General features: G+C 41.3%; 1 protein-coding gene and 1 pseudogene across 1 annotated transcript in view; one reads left to right on the forward strand and one right to left on the reverse strand.

Annotated features, from left to right (window-relative positions):
- The window catches only part of LOC109397805 (myc protein), a 98,864-nt gene that overhangs the window by 22,866 nt on the left and 53,518 nt on the right, over positions 1 to 22,480 (forward strand). The gene's annotated exons all lie outside the window — the stretch shown is intronic.
- LOC115255663 (low-density lipoprotein receptor-related protein 4-like) overlaps positions 1 to 22,480 on the reverse strand; it is a 50,054-nt pseudogene that overhangs the window by 765 nt on the left and 26,809 nt on the right.

The following is a 22,480-nucleotide window of genomic DNA, read 5'->3' on the forward strand; positions in this document are numbered from 1 at the left end:
CGATAGCGGGTACCTGTTCTGATGCGATTGGCGTGCAGTGCGATTCCCCGTGGATGCTCAAGATTGTTCCACACCAGAACAGTCCGAATACTGCCGTCCAGTTCGCTGACCTCGATCGAGCAACGGTTGGGGTCGGCCCAGTAGATCTTTCGACCGATCGAATCGATCACTAGCGAATCAACGCTGTCCATGCTTCCGCTGAGTACCTCTATGACGTGAATCTCGTTCGGAGAGGATTGCATTATCACATCTTCAACGTAGTCTACTGACGTTGGTGACGGTGTCCACGTCGAGTGCGACTGTGTTCGTTATCGGTGGCAGCGATAGAACAACGTCAATCTGGTAGTCACTGTCCAGTGACACCTGGCGGATGTTGCTACGGTGTGCGAAGATAAAGTATTTGAAAGGTCCGTTCTTGCAGGTTTTTGGCGTCGTCCTATTACAAGGTTAATGTCTGGAATACTTTATGAAAGGTTCAAAACTTGCGTTCAGTTGGATTTCGATGGGACATGTGCAGGTATATGTACGAGCATTATGCGGCTTACATGGGTTGCGAACATCTTTCCGGTTTCGGTGGAACACCCGGATGTCCATGACATCCGTATTGTTCGCCAGAACGATCGTCTTGTTCTGCCCGGTAAGCTTATTCGCCACCTGAATGTTATGCGTATCCCAATCCATCCAGTAGACCTTCTGATCATAGACATCCAGTCCGAATGGGTGCTTCAGACCTTCGGTGATCAACCGGTTGCTACCTGCTCCGTCGAAGTTTACGAATTCCAGCAGCTTCGTACCGCCGTCAACAAAGTACAGTCGGTGATTGTCAGTATCCTGCGTCAACCCATTCGGCCATTGCAGGTTCTTCGAAAGCAATGTGACGCGTCCACTCCGTCCATACCAACTCTCTCGATCAGTGGATTCCAGACGTTCCCAGATCAACAAGGTCCGCTGATTTCCATTATTGCTGGCCACCTCGATCCTGTTCGTACCCGCATCGGCCCAGTAGATCTTATCAGTGATCCAATCGAGGGCCAATCCAGGTGGCGAGATCAGGTTCGACTTGATGATCGCTTCCTGCTGACTTCCGTTGATGAACGCCCGGCTGATAATACTCTTACCCACGTCGGTCCAGTAGATCAAGTTTGTCTGACTGCACCGTTGGACTTGATACCATCCAACGGAACCACCATGTCCACGCCCTTGCTAGGATCGTCCGAGTCGAGTTGACGCACATATCCTTCTTGCGAGCGATCAGAAGCAGCTTATCTGGGACGTTCGCACAGGTGCGTTGATCACCCTTCAGCGAAAGACTGATCGGACAGGTACCGGTTGACGCGATGGATGGAAACTCTGAATGTCCATTGGGAAGTGCAAGCCTTCGTGAACAATACGGTAATCACGATCATTGACCTTGCTAGCTGCTGATACCAATGCTGGTGTGCCAATATGTCCAGTACAAAGAGTCTTGGCGAACGGGTGTGGAATGGGTGCTTTGCACCAGCCCAGTAGATACGATTCGTAAAGTAATAAGATCCATCCATATAGGCTCTCTCGTTCTTGGGAATCGTGTCCGAATCCGTCCAGAATATGGTAGCCTGCCCAGGATGAACAGGCGATCGCTCGTGGTTTGTCCAGATCGTTGGCAGTAATCACCGCCAACATAAAATGTAGCCACTTCAACCCTCCGAGTTCCCGAATCGGTCCAGAATAGCAGATCGTGGATCCAGTCGACGGCTAGACCGCCAGGAGAGTGCAGACCCCACTTGATAGCATCCATTGCACCAGTTCCGTTCAGGTAAGACCGCTTGATCACGTCGATCGACACATCCGTCCAGAACAGAAGACTCTTCTTGTAGTGGAAGTCCAACGCGATCGCATCGGGTAGGTAGACCTCTAACGATCGACGTGTACTGGTTATTGCTGAGCGAGGCTTGCCGGATGTCAGCACGGTTGGCCATCAGTAGCTTCACGGCTCCACCAACGACCTTGCACCTGTTATCAGGTCTGAGGACATACCCTAGCTTGCAATCGCAGCTGTAGCTTCTCATCGTATTGATACATTCCGGTGAACAAAACGGGTTGCTTGCGATATTACACTCGTCGATATCGGTACAGTTGAAGCCATTGCCATGCAGAAGGTATCCCATTCGACACTTGCGCTCCTCCCGTCCACTGTAGGCCGGGCACTGCACTACTGCTCGCAGGATCTGTGAACTCCACAGCGGTGAACGATCGGACACCGAAGCTCATCCTCGCCATTGACATAGTTCTAGTCACCATCGGATGATGCAAAGTCTGTCGAAGTTGGAAATTTCTGTTAGTACAAGATGTTTGTTCCATGGAATAGAAACACTTACGGATCACTGGAGCTGTTCCGGCTACTGGATGAACAAGCGAATTGGTTGATCTCGCACTTGACCTCCCAGTCCTGTTCGTCTTCACCTCGTTTGCAGTCCGCTGTTCCATCGCATACACACGAGCGCTGTTGAAGAACATCTTTACCGATCTACTGAAGGATCGCATCGTAGCCTTGCAGGAGGTTTGTTGAACAGGATCCGTGAGATAATCATATCATCTACCAGAGCTGCCGCAACACATGCGAGCTGGGAACAGCTTCGATTGCGAAATTCAGGGGCGCGTGATCTGATGATGACCGATCGTCCAAAACCCACACTCCGGAAATACTTATATGACAAGAACGCATTCTACGCGCAGCTCGAACGCGAGTACGATCTCGGCCCAAGTTTTGAAGTCATGATCATCATAGGAGACCCAAATGCTCAGGTAGGCCAGGAGGAGGAATTCTGACTGACGATTGGAAAGTTCAGCGCCCACAAGTTGACAAACGGAAACGGCCTACGATTCGTCGACTTCGCGGACTCCAAAATCATGACCATATGTAGCACCTTTTCCAACGCAGCCTACCTTATCGTTGTGGAGATCACCATGGCAAACGGAATCGCAAATCGACCACCTTCTGATTGACCAACGGCATTTCTCCGATTTTATCGAAGTCTGGATCTATCGTGGTGCTAACTTCGACTTCGACCGCTACCTGGTGATGGTCAAACTGCGCCCAAAACTCAGTAATCAACAACACGTGCGGTACCGAAGACTGGAGCAACCGGAAATGCTGCAGCAAGGAGCCCGGCAGAATGTAGGACGAAACAGAAGCGGAAACAAGACCTGCGTCTTCCGGGAGAAAAAGCGCCGGAGAACGAAGAATTAGAACTGCTGTGCCAACACATTCTGCAACGGTTTCGTGCAGCAAGCCGAGATATGCAGGTATTAGAATGGGGGCCTCCTGACTGACGGACGTAAGGTGATCGAAAGGTGGGAACAAAGCTTAAAGGAACTATGTATGTTTGGAATCACAGAAGGAGGAATTCCAGAAGAAACTGCTGAGTGCTGCTATTATTCATTTCCAAAATGCGCACACCCAATCTTGAAAGTGATAACAGGGTATTTGAGTAAAAAGTAATGATATCATTCTAAAGCGAATTAGATGTGTAACGAAAGAAACGTCAAATAAAATTATTAGTTGTTCTGGTGTCTTCTACGAAACAAGCGTTTTATTTCTGTGCAAGTTGGCAGGTTATGGTCCCAGCATAACCGCGTTTTCCCACGTAACTCCAACCTAGCCTCTACCTACTGAAATCTATAGATCTTTCAAACAGTTGATTGAAAAACAACTGAAAACTGTTATCACAGTAATTTGCCCAAACAGTATTTGATTAGTGTTTTCCCTGGGTCATCGCAGTAGGTCACCCACCGCGCCGTCTCGAATGTGCATATTATACTATTTATACATCGTCATAATAACATCGCCTACTGCGATGGTGGTAGGATAACATTAGCAGCAGTTTGTACGCGCCGAGAGCAAAAAAGTCCAACCGACGCGTTGACTGACGATCGATATGATGGATCGAGGTCGGCCCTTGGGAGAGACACTTTTCAAAGTGTCGTAGACAGGCAATACGTTATGGCACTAGGGTTGCTGTGTGCATCTTCGTCACATGGCATAGATCTTAGTTGGCGTCATTCTGTTAGACTCGTGAGAATGGAAACGCGACCAGAACAAGCGCCGCTGCGCGACCGCGGTGAACCATGAGCAGAGCGTCACGAAGTCGGACAGGGCAGAACAACCAACGCTGCAACGTGGCGGTGCGGTGGTGCATCAATCGCACAGCCAAAGTGCAGTTTTCTACCGGTTCTGACGATGTTGAGAATCAACAACAGTAGTATACAACACAGTCAATCAGTCCACCAGCCCATAAGATGCATTTCAGGGGTATGCGGGGGTGGAGCAGGGCTGGGAGCGGGTGTTTACGGCGGAGGAAACCAAACATTAAATACGGTACAGAATAATATGACGGACGGTCGACGTAAAAGTCAAACCCGGCCGGCATCATTTACGCGGGACTGTATATCTGTATGTGCAGCGCACATGTAGGTTGCTGCAACGACAAGCGAGCAATACAGCTTACCGAACCGAAGCCACAAATGCAATGCGAAGTGTGCGTGGAGATGCAGAGGAAATGCAGGCAGGGAGCAACGCCACAAGAACGCGCCCGGTTGTTTATATTTACACTTCTGCAGAGTGTGTACGCGAGTGCATATGCATTATTTCGCGCAATTCATTTATCGTGGTTTCTTCTCTCCCTCGCTCGCTCGACCCGCGGTATATGCATACATCGACGAGTATCGACACCGGCCGGCGTAAGTGTACCTACCGGCAGCGGAGACGAAGGAAAGAAAACAATTTACAGGCAAAATTGCACACACAACACAACAGCGAAGAAGTCATGTTTGACAACAAAAAGTCCTAACCTCAATCAGCGCGCACACGGTCACCCGCCCGTCGTAGCAACCCAGACAACGCGCGCGCGTTGACGGACGGACGGGTCTTTATCAGCAGCGCCATTAGCCTACTACGCTACGGTTACCGAGACCGACGACGACGACAGAACAGTCCGTATGGATAAATTATACAAAATCGAAGCAGTCTGCGACGCGACTCAACTTTTAACTTACAATGACCCAATTTCCTTTCGGTTCGGACAAGGACTACGCGTCTGTGGGCTGGCACTCAGCAGCATTGACCGAGCGAGGAGGAGCGGATGCATGTCAAACTTATAACCATCAGCCATCATGACCCGTCCGTTGTCCGTCCGATTGCAGAACGGATGTCACCGATTTCGCGCCATTTTGTCACTCGACGACCGACGCGTCGGTCGGTTGCATCGTTGCAGTCTTGCTGCATACGTTTCATTTTACACCATCGTTCACAATGGAATTGTCGCTTAAACTGCAAGTTTCGCGGTTTCATTCAATGCGCTTTTCTGGCCTGCTTCGGTTCGACGAATCGTCGTTATCATAAGTATATCATTTGCGCATGTAAAAAGAAGGCCTTGCAGCTGAGTGTCAATTTTCACCTACTCCGGTGCAAATATAAAAAAAAGTCATCGTCCGGTCAATCAACTCTCAACAAATATGCAATCCCGAACCTGCGAACCGGTAAAACTACATTCACTCCAATTTGGAACACGCCACGGACCTGCGTATTACCGCACGCCTCAAAATTTTGGGTGGTACACGCTAGGGTGAGCCGTAAAAAATGAACGTTGTTATACGTTAAACTTTTTGGCGTTCAACATTATAGAATTAGCAAAAGAAGGTGTCTACGCCCGAGTTTTATCAGCTGTTTTACTCGATTTTGTTAGTAATTTCTGAACTAGAAAAAAGTGCATTACTAGCATTAACATTTTATAATGAATGTTTATTTTAGATTTCTCCAGAAATTTTATCTATGACTTATCCAGTGATGTCCTAGGTATCATTAGTTTTGGTCTTTCCGAAACCATTTCTGGTCTTTCCGAAGACCATTTCTGGTCTTTCCGAAGACCATTTCTGGTATTTTCGAAGACTATTTCAGGAACTTTCAGAAGACCAGCTGCGGTCTTACTGAAGACCATTTCTGGTCTTTCTTCGTTTTGAGTGGATGTGAAGAACACGATCTTGGCGATCGTCGGAGAACAACAACACCTACCGAAGTAGGAACTAAGAAAGCAGGGGATGGCAACCATTGTGGAAATTGAAGGGGCAAATGGCAACCGAAATGATAGAATTGGGAATTTGGGAATGCCGATTCCAGTGGTATTGGAGATGGCAATCAGAATTGCTTTTAGAATTGAGTGCCAGGGATGCCAAACGTAGTGGCATTGGATGTGGCAATTGTAATTACTATTGAAATGGCTACTGCAAATAACGACCCACGTGAAACTGGGAAGACCAAATCGAATGCCAATCGAAGTTCTAATGGCAATGGCTCAATTTGAAGTGGTAATGGAAATTGCCAGTGATTTCTCCAAGGATTCCTTCTTAGGAAATTTTTTCTGCATTTTTTTCCGGTGATTGGTTTGAAGAATTCTGCTAGGACTACTTCTTAAGAATTCCTGAAGATATTCCCTCTGGGATTTCTACAGTAACTTCTGATTAGGTTTCTTCAGAAATTCTTACTTGAATCCCTTCAGGAACTATTCCTATAATTACTCAAGTGGCCGAATCCCGGTGTACAGTTTTTTTTTTTCTAAAAGAAGAAACTTTCGTCTATCGCTCACCAGCATGGCAATATACTTTTCTTGTAAGAAAAAGTTCAATGTTCTAGGAATTTCTCAAAGGATTTCTTCATGAATCCCTACTTAGTTTTTTCTCCATGGATTTCTACTGTGAACTGCCCCGTAACGTGGGTAGATCACCTTAGAATGGTGCGTTGCGGCGTAAGATCTACCACCACATCAAATTTCGATCTTGTTATTGTTTTCATGCCTAAAGTGGCCGATCAGTGGTGAGCAGACATTCCTGGATCGAGATTTGATGTGCTTTTTTTAGTGTTTTGTTGCTAATCCACATTTTGTTTGAGGAGTAATCAGGTAAATATTTTGTTTATAAATGCTTATTAATCATGATTATGATTGTTTTTCCAACAAATGTATAACAAAACATACACAACACACACTGACATACATTACATATACATATCTCATCATATATTGGGAAAGGGAGGGACCATCAGGGCACCCGATTGAAACGATTTGGATAGGAGCTTGGAACTGCCTCCTCCTTGTTGATAACATTTCGTGGATTGAGGGCGGGCTCTTCGACCCCATCTATTGGGAGTATTCTGTCAATCGAGGGCTTGATTTTGCAGTTGTTCGTGAGAACTTTCTTCTGGAAGGAGATTCTTTTCCTCTGCTTGCGGGTCCGCACAACCCTTTTTGGCCCTTCATACAGGAGAATGACTGACCACTAACAACAGCACAATCTTGATCAAATCGCTTTTCAGATTATTCCAGTGCTATAGGCAGCTGCCTTGCTACAATAGATGGTAGAACAATATCATCATATCATCATGGATTTCTACTGTGAACTCATCAGAAATTTCCACTGGGATTCATGCGATTGTGTTTGTTGACATTCCTCCAGAAACGCCTACCAGAATTTCTCCTGAGATTCCTACAAAAAATTCTTAAGTGGTTCTTCCGGGAATTATTTAGCAAGTCCTACCATCTACTTGAACTCACTGAACATTATGCAACTATTTTTCATTATGCAACTCATGTCAGTTGAATAATAAACCAATACGGAAAAATTGACCATTATGATACCGAAATGAGTTATGTACAATAGAAATTATGATACTGAGTTGCATAAATTTTTTTATGCAATTCAGTATCATAATTTACATTTTATATAACTCATTTTGGAATCATAATGGCCAATTTTTCCGAACTGGCTCATTATGCAACTGAAATGAGTTGCAAAATGAAAAATAATTGTATAATGTTCATAATGCAACTCATTTGAGTTGCATTATGAACATTATGCAACTCAAATGGGTTGCATTATGAAAAAAATCATTGCATAAAATTTTGTATGGAACTCGTTGCAAAACTCGATTTTTTCAGCACTCTTCGTATTTATCCAACTCGGCAAGCCTCGTTGGATAAATGTACGACTCGTGCTGAAAAAATCAACTTTTTGCAACTCATTACATAAATAACTATTTTCTAAGGATTTCTCATTTATCGTAACAGGGTTCAAATACAGAGGCCTTTAATGTAACGTTGCTAAGGTAATCAGAAAAATGTTTACTGAACAGACGGCCTGTTTATTTCATACAATACAATAAACATCCGACTTAATTAGCTCCTTACTGGACCTAATACTGGACGAAACTCCAAGATTATTCCTCTTAGAAACAGCTGAAGAAATTCTCGGAACATCTTCTGATAGACAGTCTGGAGGAATTTCTGGAAGAATAACATGAAGACATTTTGTAGGAATTCCTCGCAAGACTCCTAACAAGAATTCCTGTGCGAATTCGTGTTGGAATTTCTAAAGGGATCACGAGGAATTCCAGTAAAAATCTTTGGAGAAAACCCCGGAAAATTTGCAGGACGAATTTCAGTAGGAACCCTAGGAAAAAACCTGAACGAATGCATGCGGATTTCTTAGCAGAAACTCCTGGCAATATCTAATAAGGAATTCCTGGATTAAGTATAGCAGATAATCTCGGAGAAATACGTGAAAGAATCCCTAGAAAATAATCTCTGAAGAAGTTCTCTTTAAACCCTAAGAGAAACCTCTGGAGAAATCATAATAGCTTTTAGAAGAATTCAAGAACAGATTCCTGAAAAAAATCTAATAAAAAAAACTGAGAAACATCCCCTTAGTAATACCATCTTAAAAAACAAAACTAAAGGAATTCCTTAAATAATCATTGAAGACATTCCTGAAAAATTCCCAGTAGGTATTTTTGAAGGAATGCCAAGATTATTTCCTGTAGGAATACTATCAGGAACTTTTGGAGACAGCACTACTGGAGAAATCCTAGCAGGACTAACGCCGACCAAAGATTTTCACCACAGTTGTTTAGTGACTCCGGAGTGCATTTTGGAACTTACAAATGCCGAAATTTCCCAGTTCCATTACCCGGAATGACGCTTTCCAGAATCATACACTTACCGGAATGATCCATTTCCCGGAACACGATTTTAATTTCTTACAAAAATGTTAATTTTCATTCTTTCGAAGGGATTCCTACATGAGTATCTTCTGGGATTCTCTCAGGTATTCCCTCGTGGATTCCTCTTGAAGTTTTTTTTTCCGTAATACCTTTAGGAAGTTCAAGAATTTAGCAGAACATTTTGTCAATAAAGTATTTCTCAAATGTTTACATTTTTCTATAAACTGTGTGATAATTACTCCGATGATTTACCACTAGGCTCAGTGTACCAGTTATGGCTATAGTACCTCAAATTCGCCATAGTTGATTTTCAACCTTTAACGATGCAAATCATCAAGAAAAAATATGTGAACAGTAGATCACGTTCATAAAAGATGATTGCACTCATTCAAATATCACATTTTGCTCAAATTATGGTAGAAATCATTTTCCTTAAAATTTCGGCTTCCTTGCACCCTATTTCGCCATAGTGTACCAGTTATGGCAAATCCCATAAGGAATGCATGTAAATAGTGCGAAGTGGAACCGAAATTAACAAGTATGTCCATAACTGGTACAGGGTTCCTATCATTGGCACACGCCGTAATAAATAGTAAAACTGGGTTTGGCTCAGATTTTATAGTTTTCCTGTAAAGTATGAAAACAAATCTATCATTTGACATATCGACGACATTCGTCGGTCTTCTTCTTATTTTTGTAGAAGTAGTTTTTCTTAGGTAGTGCGATAACTGGTACAGGCACCCTAGATTCAAGAATTATGTAGAAAATTCCTTCAGGATTTCTACCAGAAAATTTTGCAACATTTTCCCTAAAATCCATCGATCTTACTAAGGTTTTCGTCATAAATTCCTCTTATGTTTTCTAAATGGATTTCTTCGAGATTTTTTATGATGTTTATGAGATATTTCTTCCAAAACTCGTCAGATTTTTTTCTTTCGTAATTTGTTTGAGAATTCTGTTATAAATGTTATGGGGAATAAATAATCCCGAAAAATCTTCCAAAAATATCTCCGAGAGTTTTTTTTTAGTTTTTTTTTTGTATTTGTGAATTTTAACTTAATGCTAATTCTTCACACATCTCCGAGAGTTCTTCCACGGAATCTCTCACGCATTTTGTTTTCTAAGATTCCTCTACAAATTCTCTTTAGAATTTTAAAATTTTAAAATTTAGGATTTTTTAGGAAATTCTGGTGTTCATTTGTCCAGAAGTTCGTCCTAAGATTTCTCTGAAAATGTCTTCTACGGCTTCACCAGTAGTTTTCTCGAAGAATCCTCCTGGAATTCCCAAGAATTCCAGTAATTGCTATGAGAATTTCTCTTACGTATTGCTACGAAGGTTATACCAGGATTGCTTTTGAACGTTTCTCCAGGAACTTATCCGAGGATTCCTCCAGAACGTCCTAGTGGTTTTTTTCGAATATTACTTAAGAAACTCTTTAGTCGATTCATTTGAAATATTTTTTCGTTACTGAATACAGAAATGCAACAGAAAAAGGACAGGTCCTATCGAAAAGGTTATCGAGAAGATTATAAACCACTAAGCTGAGGAGGCGGTTCTGTTCTAGTTAGGATGCAATGCCAGAAAGAGTAAGAAGAGAAACTGACGTGAACTCCACAACGCTCTAAAGCATGATGCAAAACTCTTTTGATTTTGTGAAGTATTATCAAGCCTAGGTTAGGTTTCCCCAAGCGGGCTCTTCTAGGATTTCTCCAAAAACGTGTATGGGTTTCATCTAGTTTATTTCGTATCATTCCGCTTAGCTATCTCATGAATTCGATGAGAAGTTTCCGACGACAGAGTTGAAGACTCTGGGATTTTTACAGGAATACCTTCTAATCTAGCTGTATTTTTTCATTTTTGCCTTTCTCGTACACTAAGTGTACTGGAAAGGCTATATGTTCACTCCAAAAATGACTTTTTGATAGAAGGCCCGGAGGGTCAAGTCACATATACCAATCGACTCAGCTCGACGAATTGAGGTGATGTCTGTGTGTGTGTGTGTGTGTGTGTATGTGTGTGTACAAAAAACTCACATCACTTTTTGGCAGTAAACCTCAACCGATTTTAATGACCGACGGTTCATTCGACGCGGCATACAGTCCCAATGTTTCCTATTGAAAATGGTTCGGATCGGTCCAGCCGTTCCGGAGTTATGGCCATTTAGGTGTTCCGGATCGGTACCTTCGGGAGGGGCCAGACATGAAAATGCAACAAACCCATGCATGCGACACATCAAACCACGGCATTTTCGATCATCTGATAAATGGAAAGCAGGAAAATAGTCTCAGACCATATCTGAACCAGTAGTGTTCCAGAACCGGTTCCGGATGTCCCGCCGGAAGTGGTCAAATATAAAAGAGAACCAAACCCATGCATGCGACACATCAAACCACACCATTTTCGATAATCTGATGAACGGTAAATACGGCAGGAAAATAGTCTCAGACCATATCAGAACCGGTAGTGTTCCGGAACCGGTTCCGGATGTCTCGCCGGAAGTTGCCAAATATAAAAGAGAATCAAACCCATGCATGTGACACATCAAACAGCGGCATTTTCGATAACCTGATGAACGGTTAGCAGGAAAACAGTATAAGACCATATCTGAACTGGTAGTGTTCCGGAACCGGTTCGGGGTATCCCGCCGGAAGTGGCCAAATATAAAATTGAACATAACTCATTCATACGACACATCAAACAGCGGCATTTTCGGTAACCTGATGAACAGTTAGCAGGAAAATAGTATTAGATCATATCTGAACCGATAGTGTTCCGAAACCGGTTCTAGATGTCCCGCCGGAAGTGGCCAAATATAAAAGAGAACCAAACCCATGCATGCGACACATCAAACCACGCCATTTTCGATAATCTGATGAACGGTAAGCAGGAAAATAGTCTCAGACCATATCAGAACCGGTAGTGTTTCGGAACCGGTTCCGGATGTCTCGCCGGAAGTTGCCAAATATAAAATAGAGTCAAACACATGCATGTGACACATCAAACAGTGGCATTTTCGAAAACATGATGAACGGTTAGCAGGAAAACAGTATCAGACCATATCTGAACCGGTAGTATTCCGAAACCGGTTCCGGGGGGTGCCGATGGGTGAATGCAAACTTTTTAAGGAGTGATAGAGGATCATCAATAGTGAAAAAAATGTGTACGCATATGGTCAAGTCTCAACCGTTACATAGTACAGTCGAACCTCCATGAGTCGATGTTCCTTGACTCAATATCGAGTCATGGAGGTAAATTTTTCCATACTGAAAAATAATTTCTGGGTTACTATGATGGTCCCGCCAAAAAGCTTTCCAAAGGATTTTTGATCCACTACTCGATATTTCCTTGAGTCGATGGTCCCTTCAATATCGACTCATGGAGGTTTTACTGTAATTGAACTTTACATGTTTTTGACTTTGCTTGCCTCAAACTGGCTATAACTTGAAAATGGTCAAACTTATCGCAGCTTTTTAACCCTCATTCGAAAGTTTATTGAATTTTCTACACACTCAGAAAAAATCATATAATTTTAGGTGTCCTGAACCTGACATATACGAGCGTCTTCAAAGACACAAATTTAGAGGTCAAAACATGTAAATTTACGTCTCCTAGGACTTATATTTTCTTAGCGTCTTGCAATCGCTAGAACCGATCTGATAAATAATAAAAGTATAATATTAACATGCCTGGATTCGAACTCAGGATCTGCTGATTGTGAGCCACATCTCTTACCTCTCAGCTATTTTACCGAGTTGGAAGGTGGCAGATGAATGTGATACTGATTCTACGTTTCTGGTGAAATGGATTTGTTGACATCTAACGCAACCAACCAGGACTTACATGATGCGCGTAAAATTGAGTCCAATTTGTGATTCAGTCTTGAAAATGTTTACGTTCATTGATGTTTCTGTCTCGTACCAATTTCAGAATTTTTAAGTGTGTATCAAAAACAGATCTTTCAATCTATTGGTTTAGGGTAATTGATCCGATCATGGAGGAGTTAAGCACTGGGTTCATGTTCAATCCACAATTTTATCGCCCCAAGCTAAATTTTTACATGGATTGAATTGAAAATAATAAAATTCATCCTTAATCTACGGGAAAATATAGAAATATTGTCACTTTGATGTTATTATGAGCATTTTATTCGTTTTTACCTGAATGAACATTGTGTTCCTAATGTTGCGGTATTTGTTCCTATTGTTGCGGTATCCCATTGAAATCATATGAGATACCGCAACATTAGGAACACTACCGCAACAATAGGAACACAGCAGCAAACACATTAGGGAAAATATTTTTTTTAAATAGGTTTTTGGGAAAATCTTAAGCAAACAAATGGTGCAATCGCTTAACTTAAGCACCATACATCTATTAAAAATACCTTTTGGTAACATTTCAGTCGAAAAAGTGCTCAATTGCCATTACCGCAACACTAGGTACTACCACAACGATGGGAACAATAACCCTAGGTAAATATCTTAGTTTTCTACAGAATTTAAGCTCGAAAATATTGTTTTGCCTTTCTCGTACACCGAAGTATACTAAAAGGCTATATGTTCACTATATAGCTATTATGGCGTCTCAAAATTCAAGATGGCAGCTGTTTAATGGAGGTTTACGCTCTAAAACCGTTCAATATTGGTATATTTGGTATGGGGAAGACAACCGGAGTTCAAAAATAGCTACCCGAATATCCAAGAAGGCGTCTCAACATTCAAAATGGCGGCTGTTTAATGGAGTTTTGGACTCTAAAATCATTCAATATGGGTGTATCTGATATGGGGAAGAAGTCTGGAGTCCGAAAATAGCGACCAGAATTTCCAAGCTGCTGGACATAAATCCTAAATGGCGGCTCAAAATTCAAGATTGCGGCTGTTTTTAAGAGTTCAAGGCTCAAAAATCAAAAACCAGATAAATGATATGATCTCTGATGCCATGAAATGGATTTCTGTTAAACGTATGAAAGTGCGATATTCATCAACATGTCACTTGAGTTGTGTTGAAATGTGTTTTCGAAGGCACGAGAAAGGCACCATCACCGCAAGGTGGATTAATTAGGGTTTTTTTTCCTAGAGTTTCTACGGAGATCGTTTCAGGAGTTCCACCAGGAGTTCCTTTTGAGATTCATCAAGATGTTCCATTTGGAATTCCTCCAGTAGTCTTTTCAAGATTATTTTCTACAATCTCCCTTTAACTCCAGAAGCTCCATCTGTGGTCTCCCAGAAATTTATCCTGGTATTCCTCAAAAAAGCATTTCTGGGATATCATCAAGAGTTCCTCCTGGAATTCTTTAAAAAGTCCCTTTTTCCAGAAAATCCTTCTAAAACTAGTGCAAGAATTTCATCAGGAGTTTCCTCTCGGATTCCTACAGGAGTTCTTCTGGGTATTCGTGCAGCAGTTATTTTAGGAACTTCGATTTTGAGTTATTTTATGGGCTTTTGCTGGGTTCCCTGTACAATCGTCTTTGGATTTTTTCCAAGATTCCTTACTACGTTTTCTCCAGAAGCTCTTGGGAAAATCTTTCATGAGTTTATTCCAGGAATCCTCTTGGAGGATCAAGGAGTTTCTATTGAGAATCCTCCAGGAATTCCTTCTGAGAATTTCCCCGTACTTCTTTCTGGGAATTCTCCGAGTATTCCGTATGGGAACCCTCCAGCAGGTTTTTGTAAGAATTCTTTCGGTAGTTCCTCCTGAGCATCTTCCAGAAGCTTCACTGGGATTCTTACGGACATTCTTAGATTGAATTGCTCTAGATTCGAAACCCCCCGGTAGGAATCCATAAAGGGATCTGGAGAAATCCACAGAAGGCATCCAAAGTTGAATTCCCACAAGGAACTTCTTGGATGAATTTCCAGCATGAATTCTTGAAGGAAACCGTGGATAACATTTCTGTAGGAATGAAACTTCCTGAAAGTCCTTGAAGGAATCCCTAGAAGGACTTCTAGGAGGAATTATCAGAAGGAATTCCTGGAATCCGTTCCAGGAATCCTAAATATCATTTTTCGGAGTAATTGGTAGATGGAATTCCTGAATCAAAACCACAGATAAAATTTCTGTAGGAATCCAAGCAAATTCTTGTGGAACTCTTCCAAGAAACTCCCCAGGAGTTCCTTCTGAGATTCCTGCAAGAGTTCTTCTTCTTGCTGTTTGTGCAGGAGTTCATTGGACTTTTGCTAGATTCCCTTAATAATCGTCTTTGAAATGTCTACAGGATTTTCTACTACGTTCTCACCAGGTCTTCTGATGGGGAATCTTCCAAGTGTTCATTCTGAGAATCCTGCAGAAGTTGCTTCTGAAAATATGCAGGAGTTTTTTATAAAGAATCCTTCAGCCATTCCTTCTGGGAATTTCCACGTCCTTCTTTCTGGGAATGCTCCGATTATTTCGTGTGGGGACCTTTCAACAGTTTCTGCTGAAAACCTTCCAGAAGTTTCGTCTGCAAGCCTTCCTGGTATTCCTTATGAAAATCTTTCAGAAATTACTTCCGCGAATCCTGCAGAAGTATCTCCTGAAAATGTGTGAAATTCTAATGCTCTTGCAGGATTTCTTTCTAAAAATCCTTCAAGAGCACCTTATCGGAAGCCTCCTGGACTTTTTATTAGGCAGCGTCCATTTATTACGTAACGCTAAAATCAGCATTTTTCGACCCCCTCCGTAACGCTTTTTTGTATGAAAATCCTAAAAATTTTGTATGGACCGTAACGCTTGGCTGTACTCCCTCCCTCCCCTAGAGTGTTACGTTATTTGTGGACGGTGCCTTAGAATACTTTCAGAAGCTCCTCCTGAGAATCTTGCAGAAGTTTCTTGTATGAATCTTTCGGAAATTTCTAGATAGAATTACTTGTTCTCAGACTTAACTCCTGTGGGAATTCATACATGAATCTGAAGGTATCTCACAAGAAACTTCTTAAATGAATCTTAGGTAGGAATTCCTGAAAAGGAACTTCTCGGAGGAAACTTCATAAAAAAATAATCCTGCACGCTGAAATCTGCCTGAAATAATTTCTAAGAGTCCTCCAGAAGTTATTTCCGAAAATGTGGGAATCCTTCAGTGATTCATTCTAATGATCTTGCAGGAGTTCTTTCTGGAAATCTTCTAGGAGTTCATTGTGGGAATCCTCCAGGTCTTTTTGTTACGATTCCTTCAGAAGTTTAACGTAAGCTAGATTTCGGTCAATGTTTGCGGATTAACTCTGTGACCATGGGCCATGACAGTTTCAACGACTCAGAAAACCTATAAACTATGTAATATCTTCAAAGAGGTCCAGTGAGGATCATAGTTTATTAGATAACAATACTCAGTGCAGCAGGAAAAGCTACTGTCACGAATTTTGATCCAGTTATGGGGTACCTAAACTAGGCTGGGTTGTTTGGCTGATTTGGAGTACCTCAAAAGGATGTTGGAATGATCCGTAGGATGTCAAGGTAGTAAGAGTTTATTGCTGGTTACGTGATGCTATAGTTTCACGTACAGTTTACTTGTAGTAGATGTCAAGGACTGAGGACAACACTCCAGGACAGTTTGGACAACCTAGAATGTTCCAACATTGTATAATATTGAGGTTCATCTCTAGGAGGTTCTGTGAGCATGGTTGATTATGTAACGTTACTCAGTGTAGCAAAAATGACCATTGCTATACGTGTACACCTGTAATTTTTAACTCCAGAGTAGTTTGGAAGATCTGGAATGTCTTGTTATTTCTTCTTACTTAATTGAAGTAATCCTAATTTACAGCTTTTTTGTCTACAAGGGTACTACATGCGCGACAGTCATGATGGCTTCTGTATTGTTACAGAGCCCAAGGATCGATTTCTTAGGTATTTGCTGTTACTAAAAGCATTTACGGTTCGTTATTCGTGGTTGGAGCATTTGCTCGGAGGAGAATCAACGTTAATCGATGATATGTTTACAAAGCGATATTTTGGGATCACCCTAACATATGCTTTAGGGATCGTTCGTCTTAAATAATGCGTTATTATTTATCGCAAATTTGCAACGGTTTCGTGACGATCGGTCGCTCGCTCGGTGGCACGGATTCGTAATTGATGAGGTGAGTATTTCTCATTTATTTATGGCTTATGCTAGGTCCTGTTCTCTTCTGCCTCCAAAAAAAAAAAGCAGTAAAACGGTTCACTGAACAAATTTCGAAAGTGACCTCTTGGTCGCCTTCTTTGATGCGTGCCACCACGCCACGCAAGGAGTGCGTTGTTGCGGTAGTCATGGCTTGCTGGTATTTTTTTGTTCTTAGATTTTTTTTGATTTGTTTTTAACCGAATGTCCCAACAAGGGATGCCTAATTTTCGCACGGTCAAACCCAGACAAAAAACATTTCGTCGCGATTTTTGCTGCAGGCAAACCACCTAGGAGTTCTTTCTCTTTGCCTATAGAAGAGTGATATTGGTCAGGCTGTAGCAAACCGGACCGAACCGGCTTCGAACGACGATCAATCGATTGAATGATGATGTGGGGTACCTACCTAAATGTCAACTGGTTTCAGCGCGGGGAGCATTAATGAGAAAGTTGTCGCCCCGGGTTTGCCGGCTGAGTAAAAGGAGTGACTTTTAATTTGCCATGTATGGTTGATTGGTTGGTGGTCGAAAACGGTTTGCAATCCAAGCAAGATACCTTCAGTCATTCTTTCTGGATGCTGTGCAACAATGTTGCAGAATTGACCGGAGAAGAATTTGTCAGGAACGGTTCAAATGTTGAATAACCTATTGGAGTAAGTAAATCTTGAATATGGTAGGCCTTCTCAAAGGCGGAAATTGAAAAAAAGCGACGGTAACTTGACAGAATGACGGTAAAAGTTGGAATGAACGAATGTTAAAAAAAAACTCTGTAAGCTACGGTTGCTGTGATGTGCGAACCTTAGCAATCAGTGCTAGATTTCGAACACCCATTTTCAATCGATAACTCCGATCTTGCTCCTGGAATTGGAACTGGAATCGGGTAGCACCTAACGACTTTGTGAAAAAAATCTGCTTGCTGCTCGTTGATATGTACTGATCGGTTCGATATTGCTGGTACCGGTAGATGCTTGATACGCTTTGATTCAGAATTCTTGGCCAACCCTATGCAGCCTCGGTTCTCCTCGTAGATTGATAAAGGATCTGTAGTGAGGTTAACCCTAAAAGGGATACCTGGGGTCCATTGGACCCCAGGCGCCTTTCAAAGCTCGTCTTTGATGGAACACACTCAGCGAGGTGACGAAACTGAGGCCATAAAGGTATCCCTTTTAGGGTTAATAAGACAACGTCCTCATCTTTCAACAGTTTATTACAGAATAAACATCCCTTGCTGTCAATCTATGCTTCTATCTTAAGTCTGCCTTGCTATGATTTACTACATCTCGGCCATGCATAAATCATAGCAGGCAGACTTAAAATAGAAATAGATTGACAGCTAGGGATGTTCATGCTGTAATAAACTGTTGAAAGATAAGGACGTTGTCTTATTAACCTCACTACAGGATCCGCCATCGGTTTCCTACAGTAGAGGTCTTCTAAAATTCCGGGCAACCAGATGGCTTCGGATACGGCTACACATAGCACTACATATACAGCCTCGCCAGAAGACATGGAGACTGTTGGTTGCTTCCGACTTTCCCAAGACACTGCACAGTGTACAAATACGAGCAAAAAAACGGACGCAATTCAGTTCCGGCCGCTAAGCAAACGACAGATACCCATTCTTAAGCAAAAAACTCCGGGGAATCGAATGTTGTCAACCCCTTTCCTGAAAAACATCGCCAAGTGTCTCATTTTGGCCATTTTCCCCTAAATTTGTCAAAACTCCGGGGAATGTTGTCAACCCCTTTCCTGAAAAACATCGCCAAGTGTCTCATTTTGGCCATTTTCCCCTAAATTTGTCAGAAATATTTGAATATATCAAACTTAAATCCAAAAAAGTTTGGAGGAACCCTGTCTGTTTAAAAAAAAAAATCATGTAACAACTTGGTTTACCAAACGTTTTTCACTTTTGATCGCAAAAAGTGTCTCATTTTGTCCAATATCCCCTATAAAATAAGAATATTTGAGAATTCCGGATAATTTTTAACAAAAAAAAACCATGCAAAGTCGTTAAAAATCATGCTACTGCATGGAGAAACGCCAAACGGGTTCTGTCTTGTCCATCACATTCAGAGATTATGTCCCATTTTGTCCAATATCCCTATAAATATGGAATATTTGAGAATTTCGGATGAATTTCAACAAAAAACCATGCAAAGCCATTCAAAAGTCGTGATACTGAAAGGAGAAACCCTAAACAGATCATCTCTTGTTCATCGCATTCAGTGATGTTGTCTCATTTTGTCCCATATCTCCTATAAATTAAGAATATTCAAGAATGTCAGTGAATTTCAATAAAAATAACCATACAAAGTCGTTCTAAAATCTGATATTTTTTGTCTTCGAATATTTTTATGTTTTTTTTTAATTTGTAGAGAAAAAAGGACAGAATGAGACATCATTTCTGAATATAATAAACAAGAGATGATCTGTTATGGGTTTTACCATTAAGTAGTACGACTTTTGAACGATTGTGCACGGTTTCATAAAGATATTCATCTGAAATTCTCAAATAATCTTAATTTATAGGGGATATTAGATGAAATGAGTTAACATCCTATAATGTGATGGCCAAGAGACGATCTGTTTGGGGTTTCTCCATTCAGTATCATGACTTTTGAACGACTTTTTTTTTATTGAAATTCATCTGAAATTCTCAAATATTATGTTTAGGGGATATTGGAAAAAATGGGACATCATCACTGAATGTGATGGACAAGACACGATTCGTTTGGGGTTTTACCATTAAATATCATGACTTTTGAGCGACTTTGCATGGTTTTTATTGAAATTCATCCGAAATTCTCAAATATTCTTGATTTATAGGGGATATTAGACAAAATGGAACACCATCTCTGAATGTGATTGACAAGACACGACCCGTTTGGCGTTTCTCTATGCAGTAGCATGACTTTTGAACGATTTTGCATGATTTTTTGTTCTAAACCATCAGAACTTCTCAAATATTTTCATTTTATAGGGGATATTGGACAAAATGAGACACTTTTTGCGATCAAAAGTGAAAAACATTTGCAAAACCAAGTTGTCTGTCATTGATACATAAAGTTTTTTGAAATATTAAGGTTTTCGCCCGCCTTTTTGGATTTAAGTTTGGTATGTTCAAGCATTTTTGACAAATTTAGGGGAAAATGGTCAAAATGAGACACTTGGCGACGATTTTCAGGAAAGGGGTTGGCACCATTCGATTCCCCGGAATTTTTTGCTTAAGAATGGGTACTTGTCGATTGCTTAGCGACTGGAACTGAATTGCGTCCGTTTTTTCGTTCGAATTTGTTCACTGTGCACTGTTGACCCGTAAACATTGAACAGGAAACCCGTTACCGACTTGCGATCTTCCGTGTCCGATGCCAAGTCGGCGTCTACGAATTCCACACGAAAGGACAATAGTCGCGGTTGGACCTGCGGAATCCAGGCTTCAGTAGAATCGCGCTAAACCACTCGTTCCTGCTTGTTTTAGCCCGTATAGGGATCTATGTAGCCTTCACACGCTTCTTGGTTTCGCCCTTTCGCTCTTGTGGTACTTCCAAGTACAAATCTTCCTTCAGCACTCCTATTAGGAATGCGGTCGTAACGTCCATATGATGTATTCGAAAACTATGATGTATCGTAACAGCCAGCACCACGCACACGGTAGACAGCTTGGCTTCCAGGATGTTCCTGGGAACCTTTAATCACCAGTTTAAGAACTGATCGACCGGTCTCGTCCTCCTTGAGTCTTTCCACTACATCTCCTTCGTCAGTGACATAATCGGTTGGAACTTTAACTTCATTATCGAACGGCTCTACCGGTACCCGAGCAGGAACGAATAACTGACACATTACTGCAGCATACCAAAGTCAGGTATCATACCAAAACAAGGTATTGGTCGGTTACCCAGGTTTTGAAAATAACTTATTTTGGTATTTTATAGGTATTGATAAAATACCTCAACGAGTTATTGGTTTGGTGTTGAGGACTTCTTGAGGTATTATTCAATTATGGAAAAATCGCTATTCCCGAGCAGGAATACCCGAGCAGGAGAAAATAGCTTTAGAATAACAAACTCAGGTATGGAAAACGGAATACCTACAACCTGAATGAGGTATTAAGAAGCCCTGCATAAGAGGTAAAATACCTAAAATAATAACTGATGTGTTTCCTGTGCATAACACGCGAATAATGACTTCAGGTATGGTAATACCTAAATAATAATCGGTGATTTTTCCATACAAATAGTGATTTTTCTATAATTGAATAATACCTCAATCAGCCCTCAAAACCAAAATAATAACTCGTTGAGGTATTCTATTAATACCTACAAAATACCAAAATAAGTTATTTTCAATACCTGGACAACCGACCAATACCTGGTTTTGGTATGATACCTGACTTTGGTATGCTCCAGTATACTGATTGATAGTATTGAGTATTGATAGAATACCTCAACGAGTTATTATTTTGGTTTTGAGGACTGATTGAGGTATTATTCAATTATGGAAAAATCACTATTTGTATGGAAAAATCGCCGATTATTATTTAGGTTTTACCATACCTGAAGTCATTATTCGCGTCTTATGCACAGGAAACACATCAGTTATTATTTGAGGTATTTTACCTCTTATGCAGGGCTACTTAATACCTCATTCAGGTTGTAGGTATTCGGTTTTCCATACCTGAGTTAGTTATTCTTCAGCTATTTTCTCCTGCTCGGGTTTGTATAGACAAATCGCCGATTATTATTTAGGTATTGCCATACTTGATGTCATTATTCTTGTGTTATGCACAGAATATACATCAGTTATTATTTTAGGTATTTTACCTCTTATGCAGGGCTTCCTAATACCTCATTCAGGTTGTAGGTATTCGGTTTTCCATACCTGAGTTTGGTATTTATCAGCTATTTTCTCCTGGTCGGGTACAGATTCATCGTCAGATTCGACACCTTCCTCTGGAATTCGAAAGGTTTGTTCTTCCTCCTCTTGCTCGTAGATCGATAATTTCTCAAAGAATACTGAACAAACAGATATTCGTGTGAAACTCCTTTTTTTGGAATTATTTCAGGAACCCTTCACGAGATCAGCGAGAATTCTTCCAAAGATATCTCCAGGAATTCCTGAAGAATTTCGTTCAGGATTTTTTGTTGAGTTTTTCCCAAGAATTCTTCAAAAAGTTTCTCAAGAAATACCTCCAAGCGTTTCTTCAGACATTCCTTCAAAAATCAATTCCTGTAGAAATTCCTTAACATATTGAAAAGGAGTTCCGGTAGCGATTCCTTCACTATAGTTTCATCAAAGATTCCTCCCGTTTTTTTCAGTAATTTCTCAAGAGATTCTTGCAGGAAGCTCTCCAGAGGTTCTTCCGGGAATTCGTCCGGGTA

This window comes from Aedes albopictus, unplaced genomic scaffold (genome assembly GCF_035046485.1).
Source record: "Aedes albopictus strain Foshan unplaced genomic scaffold, AalbF5 HiC_scaffold_15, whole genome shotgun sequence".
Lineage (NCBI taxonomy): Eukaryota > Metazoa > Arthropoda > Insecta > Diptera > Culicidae > Aedes > Aedes albopictus.